The 10,288-nt window shown below is 39.9% G+C and overlaps 1 pseudogene; it reads right to left on the reverse strand.

Annotated features, from left to right (window-relative positions):
- Positions 1-3,134: 3,134 nt before the first annotated feature.
- Positions 3,135-5,930, reverse strand: LOC122679969 (annotated as a pseudogene).
- Positions 5,931-10,288: the final 4,358 nt, after the last annotated feature.

The raw sequence follows: 10,288 nt of genomic DNA on the forward strand, positions 1-10,288 counted from the left end.
AAGAAACCAGTTAGTTAGAAAATAAAACCAAAAAACTATAGAATTAAATAACCCAAAAGCTGGTTGCTTGAAAAAGCAAACTGTTGGCTAAGTTAATTAAGAACAAAAGCAAAAAGCTGGAAATTCTAGATAAAATGGTTTCTTTTTCAAGAAAATATCATGCACAGACACTGATCTCAAAACAAATCTAAACAATTTAATTACCATAAAAGAATATACAAATGAGGGACCTAGTTTTCTCCCTCAACTCTCCTGCATAGACTACTACTCCTAACACATCCTGGAGGAAGGATGACTCCGACCTAATGAGATTGCAGTTTGGGTATCCTTAGTGACCAGGCAAGGGCTTCCCAGGTGGCTCAGTGGTAAAGAATCCACCTGACAATGCAGGAGACCTGGGTTTGATCCCTGGGTCAGAAAGATCCCCTGGAGAAGGAAATGGAAACCCATTGCAGTATGCTTGTCAGGAAAATCCCATGGACAGAAGAGCCTAGCAGGCTACAGTCCATGGGGTCCCAAAAGAGTCAACACAACTTATCGACTAAACAACAACAACAATGATGACCAGGCAAATGCCTTAAGTAAACAAACAAGAAATGTCTTAACTATACATCCTGAGTAAATACATTAGAGGATATATTTACTAATATAATTATTTGTTAAATTGCAAAATGTGTAAAATATGTACATATCCAAAAATAAACAGTCTGTACATTTTCTGTAAAAAGTTTAGAGGCCACCACTATATGAATATAAATCTAATATTTCAAAATATATCGATATATTTCAAAGTCTTTATTGAATTTGTACAATATTGGTTGGGGCTTCCCAGGTGGCGCTAGTGGTAAAGAACCCACCTGCCAATGTGGGAGAAATAGACACTGGTTTGATCTCCTAGAGGAGGGCATGGCAACCCACTCAGGTATTCTTGCCTGGAGAATCCCCATGGATGGAGGGACCCAAGCAGCATAGCCAAAAAAAACTATGAGTCGGACATGACTGAAGCTACTTAGCACACACATACGCATGGTATTGCTCCTGTTGTTTATGTTTTAGCGTCTTTACTGTAGGGCACATGGGATCTTAGCTCCCAGATCTTGGATCAAACCTGCATCCCCTGCACTGGAAGGTGATGTCGAGCCAAGCTCAACAGCACAGGTTCCTGAAAGCACGGCATAGTGAAAGAATGAGAAACACTCAAGAAAGTTACAGAGTGGATTAGGGGACCAACACCACCACGAGGTGAAGGTGCCCAAACTGATCTCAAGTCTGCTTTATTATACTTTTTGAGACTTGCTTGTACGTGCTTACATGAGCATAGCAGGTCAGATGGCCTTCAATTTTTGTATTCCTGTTTTTCTTCCTCAAGGACAAGGACCTAGTTAATCTTTTTTTTTTTTTTTTTCTGATGTCAAATCCAAGCATTTAATTTTCCATTGCTGCTGTTGCTGCTGCTGCTAAGTCGCTTCAGTCGTGTTCGACTCTGTGCGATCCCATAGACGGCAGCCCAGTAGGCTCCCCCGTCCCTGGGATTCTCCAGGCAAGAACACTGGAGTGGGTTGCCATTTCCTTCTCCAATGCATGAAAGTGAAAAGTGAAAGTGAAGCCGCTCAGTCGTGTCCACTCTTCGGGACCCCATGGACTGCAGCCCACCAGGGTCCTCCGTCCATGGGATTTTCCAGGCAAGAGTACTGGAGTAGGGTGCCATCACCTTCTCCAAATTTTCCATTGAAAGCTTACCAAAACAGCAAATCCAAAGGTTAAGGAAAATAGCTACATAAGAAGAGCTTAATTTAGGTAAAGAAAATATGTTGAGGTAGACATACCCATACACAGTACAAATCCCAGGATGATTCAATAGAGACTATTATTGTATCTCATTCTTCAGGAGTAGAAAGAGCTTTTCTGGTACTGTTTGTTGCCAGAGGCTTCCTCCTTACATAACCAAATTTTGCAAACTGAAAAGCATAAAGCAGGTCAGAATTTTCTCTCTACCATACTTTTAAAGGAAAATATCCTTTATGAAGTCAAAAAGGGAAAGAACTTGCAATTAAATCTACTAGCCACGTCTGAACCATGTTACCCTGTCTGCACACCACCCGTTGGCTGTATCGTCTCTTGACTGTACTAGTGCCAGCCCCTCTAGGTCTGCTTGCTGCCCTCTCACCCCTTCCTCATAGGACAACCATAATGAGATTCTGAAAAAGAAAATTTGATCCTGTCATAGGCTTCCTCCTTTAAAGTTCTTCAAGAGCTTTTCATTGTTGTTGGGATAAAAACAAATATCCTTCAGCAGGCCAATAAGGCTTTGCTCTGGTTTCTGGACATTATTACAACTCCTACATGCCTTTTTAGGGGCCTCACAGGGCCTTCATATAAGCCGTCCCTCTATCAGCTTATTAACCCTTACTAATCTTTCAGACCACTGCTGAAACACTTCCACAGAAAGACCTTACCTGACCCCCAAACCAGGTCAGATACCTGCTATATGTGTTTATTTCTCTATGTCCCTTTTCTTCAAAACTCTTACCACAGTTATAATTTTAAATGCCTTAATGTGGTTATTTGAATGTCCATCTCTAACTAGATTTTAAGCTCCAAAGATACAGAATAGGTGTTTTTGCTTATTTCTGGCAGCTAGCATAATATTTTATAGCTATTTATTAAATGAATACTATGATAAGCTACTGAGCCACAGTGCTAAATAAAGCAAAATAATGAAAAAACAGCATTCAGTGACTATTTGATGTTTTTATCATTCCTTTTATTACTATCCTGCTAAGTTCAGTTTACAACTGAAAAGGTAAAGATAAATATGTATTATGCAGTTAACTTATTAAACATTACCTAAAGAATATGTATGTACCTGTATTTCATGTAAGAAAAAAATGATTTCTCAGTATTCATATGACAATTGCTCCATGTAGGAATAATAATTAATTAACAGAAGTACAACTCTATTTTCAGGCCAATATTGCATCTTTAGATCAGAGCATTCATGGGACCTTGGCTCTTAATTCTTAAATTTGCAATCAGAATGTTTTAAAAAATAAATATTATGAAATTGATAAGAAGCCAAAATGAATTCTTAAGACAAATAGCTATGAAACCTGGACAAAAGATAAGGTCTGCCTCTAATACTCAAGCTTTGATTCTGAATTAGTTAGCTTGGACTGGTCAGGAGGTAGTTCCTTCAGAACCTGTATGAGTGAATTTAAGCGAGTATGTGTTAACATTATCTTCTCTTTCAGTTCTGCAGTCTTTTCTTATAGAGGGACGTTGGGGATATCCATCTCAGATGAACTTACTATGGATTTGTTTTTAAGAGGTAAGGCTGAGGAACCAGAGATCAAATTGCCAACATCCGCTCGATAATCAAAAGAGCAAAAGAGTTCCAGAAAAACATCTATTTCAGCTTTATCAGTCAGTTCAGTCGCTCAGTCGTGTCTGACTCTTTGCAACCCCATGAACCGCAGCACACCAGGCCTCCCTGTCCATCACCAACTCCCAGAGTTTACCCAAACTCATGTCCATCGAGTCGGTGAAGCCATCCAACCATTTCATCCTCTGTCATCCCCTTCTCCTCCTGCCCTCAATCTTTCCCAGCATCAAGGTCTTTTCAAATGAGTCACCTCTTTGCATCAGGTGGTCAAAGTATTGGAGTTTCAGCTTCAACATCAGTCCTTCCAATGAATATTCAGGACTGATCTCCTTTAGGATGGACTGGTTGGATCTCCTTGCAGTCCAAGGAACTCTCAAGACTCTTCTCCAACATCACAGTTCAAAACCATCAAATCTTCGGTGCTCAGCTGTCTTTATAGTCCAACTCTTACATCTATACATGACTATTGGAAAAACCGTAGCCTTGACTAGATGGACCTTTGTTGACAAAGTAATGTCTCTGTTTTTCAATATGCTGTCTAGGTTGGTCATAACTTTCCTTCCAAGGAGTAAGCGTCTTTTAATTTCATGGCTGCGATCACCATCTGCAGTGATTTTGGAGCCCCAAAAAATAAAGTCAGCCACTGTTTCCACTGTTTCCACATCTATTTGCTGTGAAGTTAGGGAACCAGATGCCATGATCTTAGTTTTCTGAATGTTGAGCTTTAAGCCAACTTTTTCACTCTCCTCTTTCACTTTGATCAAGAGACTCTTTAGTTCTTCTTCACTTTCTGCCATAAGGGTGGTGTCATCTGCATATCTGAGGTTATTGATATTTCTGCCAGCAGTCTTGATTCCAGCTTGTGTTTCCTCCAACCCAGCGTTTCTCATGATGTACTCTCCATATAAGTTAAATAAGCACTCAATATGCCAGCAAGTTCGGAAAACTCAGCATTGGCCACAGGACTGGACAAGGTCAGTTTTTATTCAGCTTTATTGACTATGCCAAAGCCTTTGGCTGTGTGGATCACAATAAACTGTGGAAAATTCTAAAAGAGATGAGAATTCCAGACCACCTGACCTGTATCTTGAGAAACGTGTATGCAGGTGAGGAAGCAACAGTTAGAGCTGGACATGGAACAACAGATTGGTTCCAAACAGGAAAAGGAGTATGTCAAGGCTGTATATTGTCACCCTGCTTATTTAACTTATATGCAGAGTACATCATGAGAAACGCTGAGCTGGATGAAGCACAAGCTGGAATCAAGACTGCTGAGAGAAATATAAATAACCTCAGATATGCAGATGACACCACCATTATGGCAGAAAGTGAAGAAGAACTAAAGAGTCTCTTGATCAAAGTGAAAGAGGAGAGTGAAAAAGTTGGCTTAAAGCTCAACATTCAGAAAACTAAGATCATGGCATCCGGTCCCATCACTTCATGGCAAATAGATGGGAAAACAGTGGAAACAGTGGCTGATTTTATTTTTTTGGGCTCCAAAATCACTGCAGATGGTGATCGCAGCCATGAAATTAAAAGACGCTTACTCCTTGGAAGGAAAGTTATGACCAACCTAGACAGCATATTAAAAAGCAGAGACATTACTTTGTCAACAAAGGTCCATCTAGTCAAGGCTATGGTTTTTCCAGTGGTCATGTAAGGATTACAGAGTTGGACTATAAAGACAGCTGAGCACCGAAGATTTGATGGTTTTGAACTGTGATGTTGGAGAAGACTCTTAAGAGTCTCTTGGACTGCAAGGAGATCCAACCAGTCCATCCTAAAGGAGATCAGTCCTGAATATTCATTGGAAGGACTGATGTTGAAGCTGAAACTCCAATACTTTGACCACCTGATGCAAAGAGCTGACTCATTTGATAAGACCCTGATGCTGGGAAAGATTGACGGCAGGAGGAGAAGGGGATGACAGAGGATGAGATGGTTGGATGGCATCACTGACTCAGTGGACATGAGTTTGTGTAAACTCTGAGAGTTGGTGATGGACAGGAAGGCCTGGTGTGTTGTGATTCACCGGGTCGCAAAGAGTCCGACACAACTGAGTGACTGAACTGAACTGAACTGAAGCACACCATTTTATCACTAGAAAGGCAGAAGCGACCTCTCAAGGCAACCAGGGCAGCATGTTAGAATACAGGTGGAAACCAATGGGAATCTCACAGGAACTACAGAATAAAAGGTTAAGTGTTGCCTTTGAGTGACCTTCAATGCCTACTAGGAGCGGAGCCTCCAAAACTACATTATTTGTGACTCTGGAGAAGACCACGGCCCCGAGGTGCTGCAACAGGCTCCAGGCGAGGTGAACACAGTCAGTGAGCACGCGTGGCACTGCGGGCACCACCTCTCGGGCTGCAGTCATCGCAGGGGATGACAGCTCCTCCAGTCCCAGCCCTGTGGGGCTGAGCGGTGAAGACCCTTTCACCGCCTGCGAAAAAGAAGGTTCATCAATCGCCTTAATAGTCCCATCACAGAAGTCACCCCGTGGCTGCTTTGCAGTTCCAGAAATATGCCTCCACGGCCAAGCAGCCATCTTCCTGCTGTCAGCGCTGCCATTCTAATTAACCTTTATGTACCTCCCAGGCGCTAAAGATAGGAACAGTCTGTTGATGGCTTTCCACTCCCAGGCCTACATCCTGCTTTCTTTTTTTTTTTATTTTTATTTTTTTATTTTTTTTGGGTTTTGTCATACATTGATATGAATCAGCCTACATCCTGCTTTCAGGATGTCTTTTGTTCCTTCTTGGATTCCTTCAGGAGTTACATGCTGAGTCATGTCCTCTCAGCAAGATTGCTTAATTCTTTAGCCAGGCCTTTTAGTAGGCCTGTCTCCTACAAGGTTGAAGTCTTATTTATTGGACCACCAGAGAAGTCCCAGCATACAACAATCTTATTTAAAGACAATTCTGAAGAAACTACAAATCTATTGGGACTAATAAATGAATTCAGCAATGTTGCAGAGATACAATATCAATATATAAAATAGTTATATTTCTATAAGCTAGTAATACAATCCAAAAATGAAATTAAGAAAACAATTTCATTCACAAAGCATCAAAAAGAGTAAAATACTGAAACTTAACCAAAAAACAGTGGATGGTTTATAGTCAAAAAACAAAACACCACTGAAAGAAATTAAAGAATTATTTGCTAAAGACAGTTCTTTCTCCTGTTTATTGTCTTGATACCATTATTGAAAATGAGTTGATCATAATTATATATGTTATTTCTCAATTTATTCCATTTATGCCAGTACCACACAGTCTGATTATTGTAGTTTTGAAATGGGGAAGTGTGAGTCCTCCAACTTTTCTTTTCCAAGATTGTTTTGGTTATTCAGGGCCCCCTGCAATTCTATATTAAAGAAAACTTGAAATTGAAAAGGTACCTGTGTTTATGAATTGATGACATGCACCCAAATCAGTCTATTGAAATTCCCATAGCCTATTTTTCAGAAATGGAAAAATATAGTCCTTAAATTTGAATATTCAGAAATCACTTCATTTCATAGATACAAACAACAATCAGTTCAAAAATATCTAGTTACAATAGCAACATGAAGATTGAATTCTTGGGAATAAGCTATTAGAAAATGTGCAATACACAAAGAAATCTTTTAACTCACTACCAAGGGAAACAAAAGCTTTGAATAAATGGAAAAGCATAGGATAGGATAACTTAATATCATAAAACTTAAATTCTTCTAAATTAATCTATAAAATCCACCATGATTCTTAGAAAAAATTTTAAGAGACAGACTAATTCTAAAATTTATAGGAAAAAATTTAAATGAGAACATGTCTGATGAAGAAGAAAAATGACAGCAAACTAGTAAAACCAGAGACGAAAACCTGCTTTAGAGCTGTAATTTTAGCAGTATGGGCTAGTGTGTAAATAGACACATCAACAGAGCAGAATGGAATCCAGCAATAGATGCAATTGCATGAATGAATTAGCCTGTGATAAGGTGATATTTTAAAGTACTATGGGCTATTCAATGCATGTTTGAGGATCAGTTCAGTTCAGTTCAGTTGCTCAGTCATGTCCGACTCTTTGCAACCCCATGCACTGCAGCATGCCAGGCCTCCCTGTCCAATACCATCTCCCAGAGTTTACTCAAACTCATGTCCACTGAGTTGGTGATGCCATCCAACCACCTCATCCTCTGTTGTCCCCTTCTCTTTCTGCCTTCAATCTTTCCCAGAATCATGGTCTTTTCAAATGAGTCACCTCTTTGCATCAGGTGGCTGAAGTATTGGAGTTTCAGCTTCAACATCAGTCCTTCCAATGAATATTCAGGACTGATGTCCTTTAGGATGGACTGGTTGGATCTCCTTGCAGTCCAAGAGACTCTCAAGAGTCTTCTCCAAAACCACAGTTCAAAAGCATCAATTCTTCAGTGCTCAGCTTTCTTTATAGTCCAACTCTCACATCCATATATGACTACTGGAAAAACCATAGCCTTGACTAGATGGACCTTTGTTGACAAAGTAATTGCTCTGCTTTTTAATATGCTGTCTAGGTTGGTCATAACTTTTTTTCCAAGGAGTAAAAGTCTTTTAATTTCATGGTTTCAGTTCACCATCTGCAGTAACTTTGGAGCTCAAAAAATAAAGTCTACCACTGTTTCCCTATCTATTTGCTGTGAAGTGATGGGACTGGATGCCATGATCTTAGTTTTCTGAATGTTGAGCTCTAAGCCAACTTTTTCACTCTCTTCTTTCACTTTCATCAAGAGGCTCTTTAGTTCTTCTTCACTTTCTGCCATAAGGGTGGTGTCATCTGCATATCTGAGGTTATTGATATTTCTCCCGGTAATCTTGATCCCAGCTTGTGCTTCCTCCAGCCCAGCGTTTCTCATGATGTACTCTGCATATAAGTTAAATAAGCAGGGTGACGATATACAGCCTTGATGTGCTCCTTTTCCTATTTGGAACCAGTCTGTTGTTCCATGTCCAGTTCTAACTGTTGCTTCCTGACCTGCACACAGATTTCTCAGGAGGCAGGTCACGTGGTCTGATATTCCCTTCTCTTTCAGAATTTTCCAGTTTATTGTGATCCACATAGTCAAAGGCTTTGGCATAGTCAATAAAGCAGAAATAGGTGTTTCTCTGGAACTCTCTTGTTTTTTCAGTGATCCAGCTGATGTTGGCAGTTGTTGGATGTTGGGTGTTGTTTGAGGATAACTGGTGTGGAAAAAAACCCAAAAACTTGGATCCATATCTCACATTATAACCAAGATAGATCTCAGGTAATCAAAGATTAAAATGGAAACACTGCTTATCAACTATAATTTTTTAAATGTAAAAAAAATTAAGATGGAAAAAATGCAATTATCCAAATACTAGAATAAATCTTCTGAGAAATTTAAATGTAGTTTCCTACATTGTTGCCACTAAAATCTTGACTTTCTCTGCCTACCAAAGCCAAATGAAAAACCATAGAGACAGAGTTTGGAAGAAATAGAAAGGTGGCTTTAATCTTTAGCCAGTGGAGGCTCATGCCTCAAGAACTGTGCCTCTCCCCTCTCCATGAGGGGTTGCAGGGGCTTATATAAGAAGATGGCTCCCAGACAGGGGTAGCTGATGAGGAACAAAGGTGTAAGGATCTTGTATTCTTCTTCTTGCATTGTTTCACAGTCATAGGTTGGTGTCAGGTAGCCCGGTAATTGGATCTGGCAATCTGGTAGCCAGATGTTTGGGCCCATTGTCTTTTGTGTATTGTACTGTGGCCTTCTTTCTGTAATGCAAAAAGAAAAAAAGCTGCAAGGTGTGGTCTTCAAAGAAAGTGCTATAAAGGTGAGCACCAGATACAGGATGTAACTAGCATTGTGTCAAACGATAATAGGTTAAAAATGTAGCTCATGCAGAGTTAGGGGACAGAAAAGCAAACTTAGTTACAGACTACAGATTAGGAACAAAGTAAAAACTAGGAGTGATCATGCCTGCCTCCTGTTATCTTCATTGTTCTCAGGAAAGAAAAGAAAAACTCATTTCTCTTTTATCCTTTTAATTGCAACACAAGCTCAAAAGAAACTAAAGAAAAGCTTGAGAAATGCAATCACATATTTTTAAAAAATCTGCACAGGAAAAGTTATCATCAGTTCAGTTCAGTCACTCAGTCGTGTACGACTCTTTTCAACCCCATGAAACACAGCAAGCCAGGCCTCCCTGTCCATCACCAACTCCCAGAGTTCACCCAAACCCATGTCCATCGACTCGGTGATGCCATCCAACCATCTCACCCTCTGTCGTCCCCTTCTCCTCCTGCCCTCAATCTTTCCCAGCATCAGGGTCTTTTCAAATGAGTCAGCTCTTCACACGAGGTGGCCAAAGTTTTGGAGTTTCAGCTTCAACATCAGTCCTTCCAATGAATATTCAAGACTGATTTCCTTTAGGATGGACTGGTTGGATCTCCTTGCAGTCCAAGGGAGTCTCAAGAGTCTTCTCCAACACCACAGTTCGAAACCTATTAGGTAATGTAATCTGTTGTGTAGACATGAATATATTATAACTATCACTCTCAAGAAGTTTACAACCATGCTAAAATACTAAACTATATTAAAATATATAAAATATATTCCAAAAACCCTAGCAACACCATGGCAATTGGTTAAAATAGGCTTATTATAACACCTTTTGCCTAAGTCTATATCTGAAAAGTACACATAAAATTGTTATTAGCAATCACCTCTGTTGAGTGGGATTGGTAGGAAGTAAATCAGGGAAGACTTTATTTTTTAATATTAATTTCTATTGGAGTATAGCTGCTTCCCAGGTGGCTCAGTGGTAAAGAATCCATCTGTCAATGCAGGAGACCCAGGAGATCTGGGTTCAATCCCTGGATCAGGAAGATTCCCTGGAATAGGAAATGGCAACACACTCCAGTGTT

The sequence above is a fragment of the Cervus elaphus genome, chromosome 22, assembly GCF_910594005.1.
Source record: "Cervus elaphus chromosome 22, mCerEla1.1, whole genome shotgun sequence".
Lineage (NCBI taxonomy): Eukaryota > Metazoa > Chordata > Mammalia > Artiodactyla > Cervidae > Cervus > Cervus elaphus.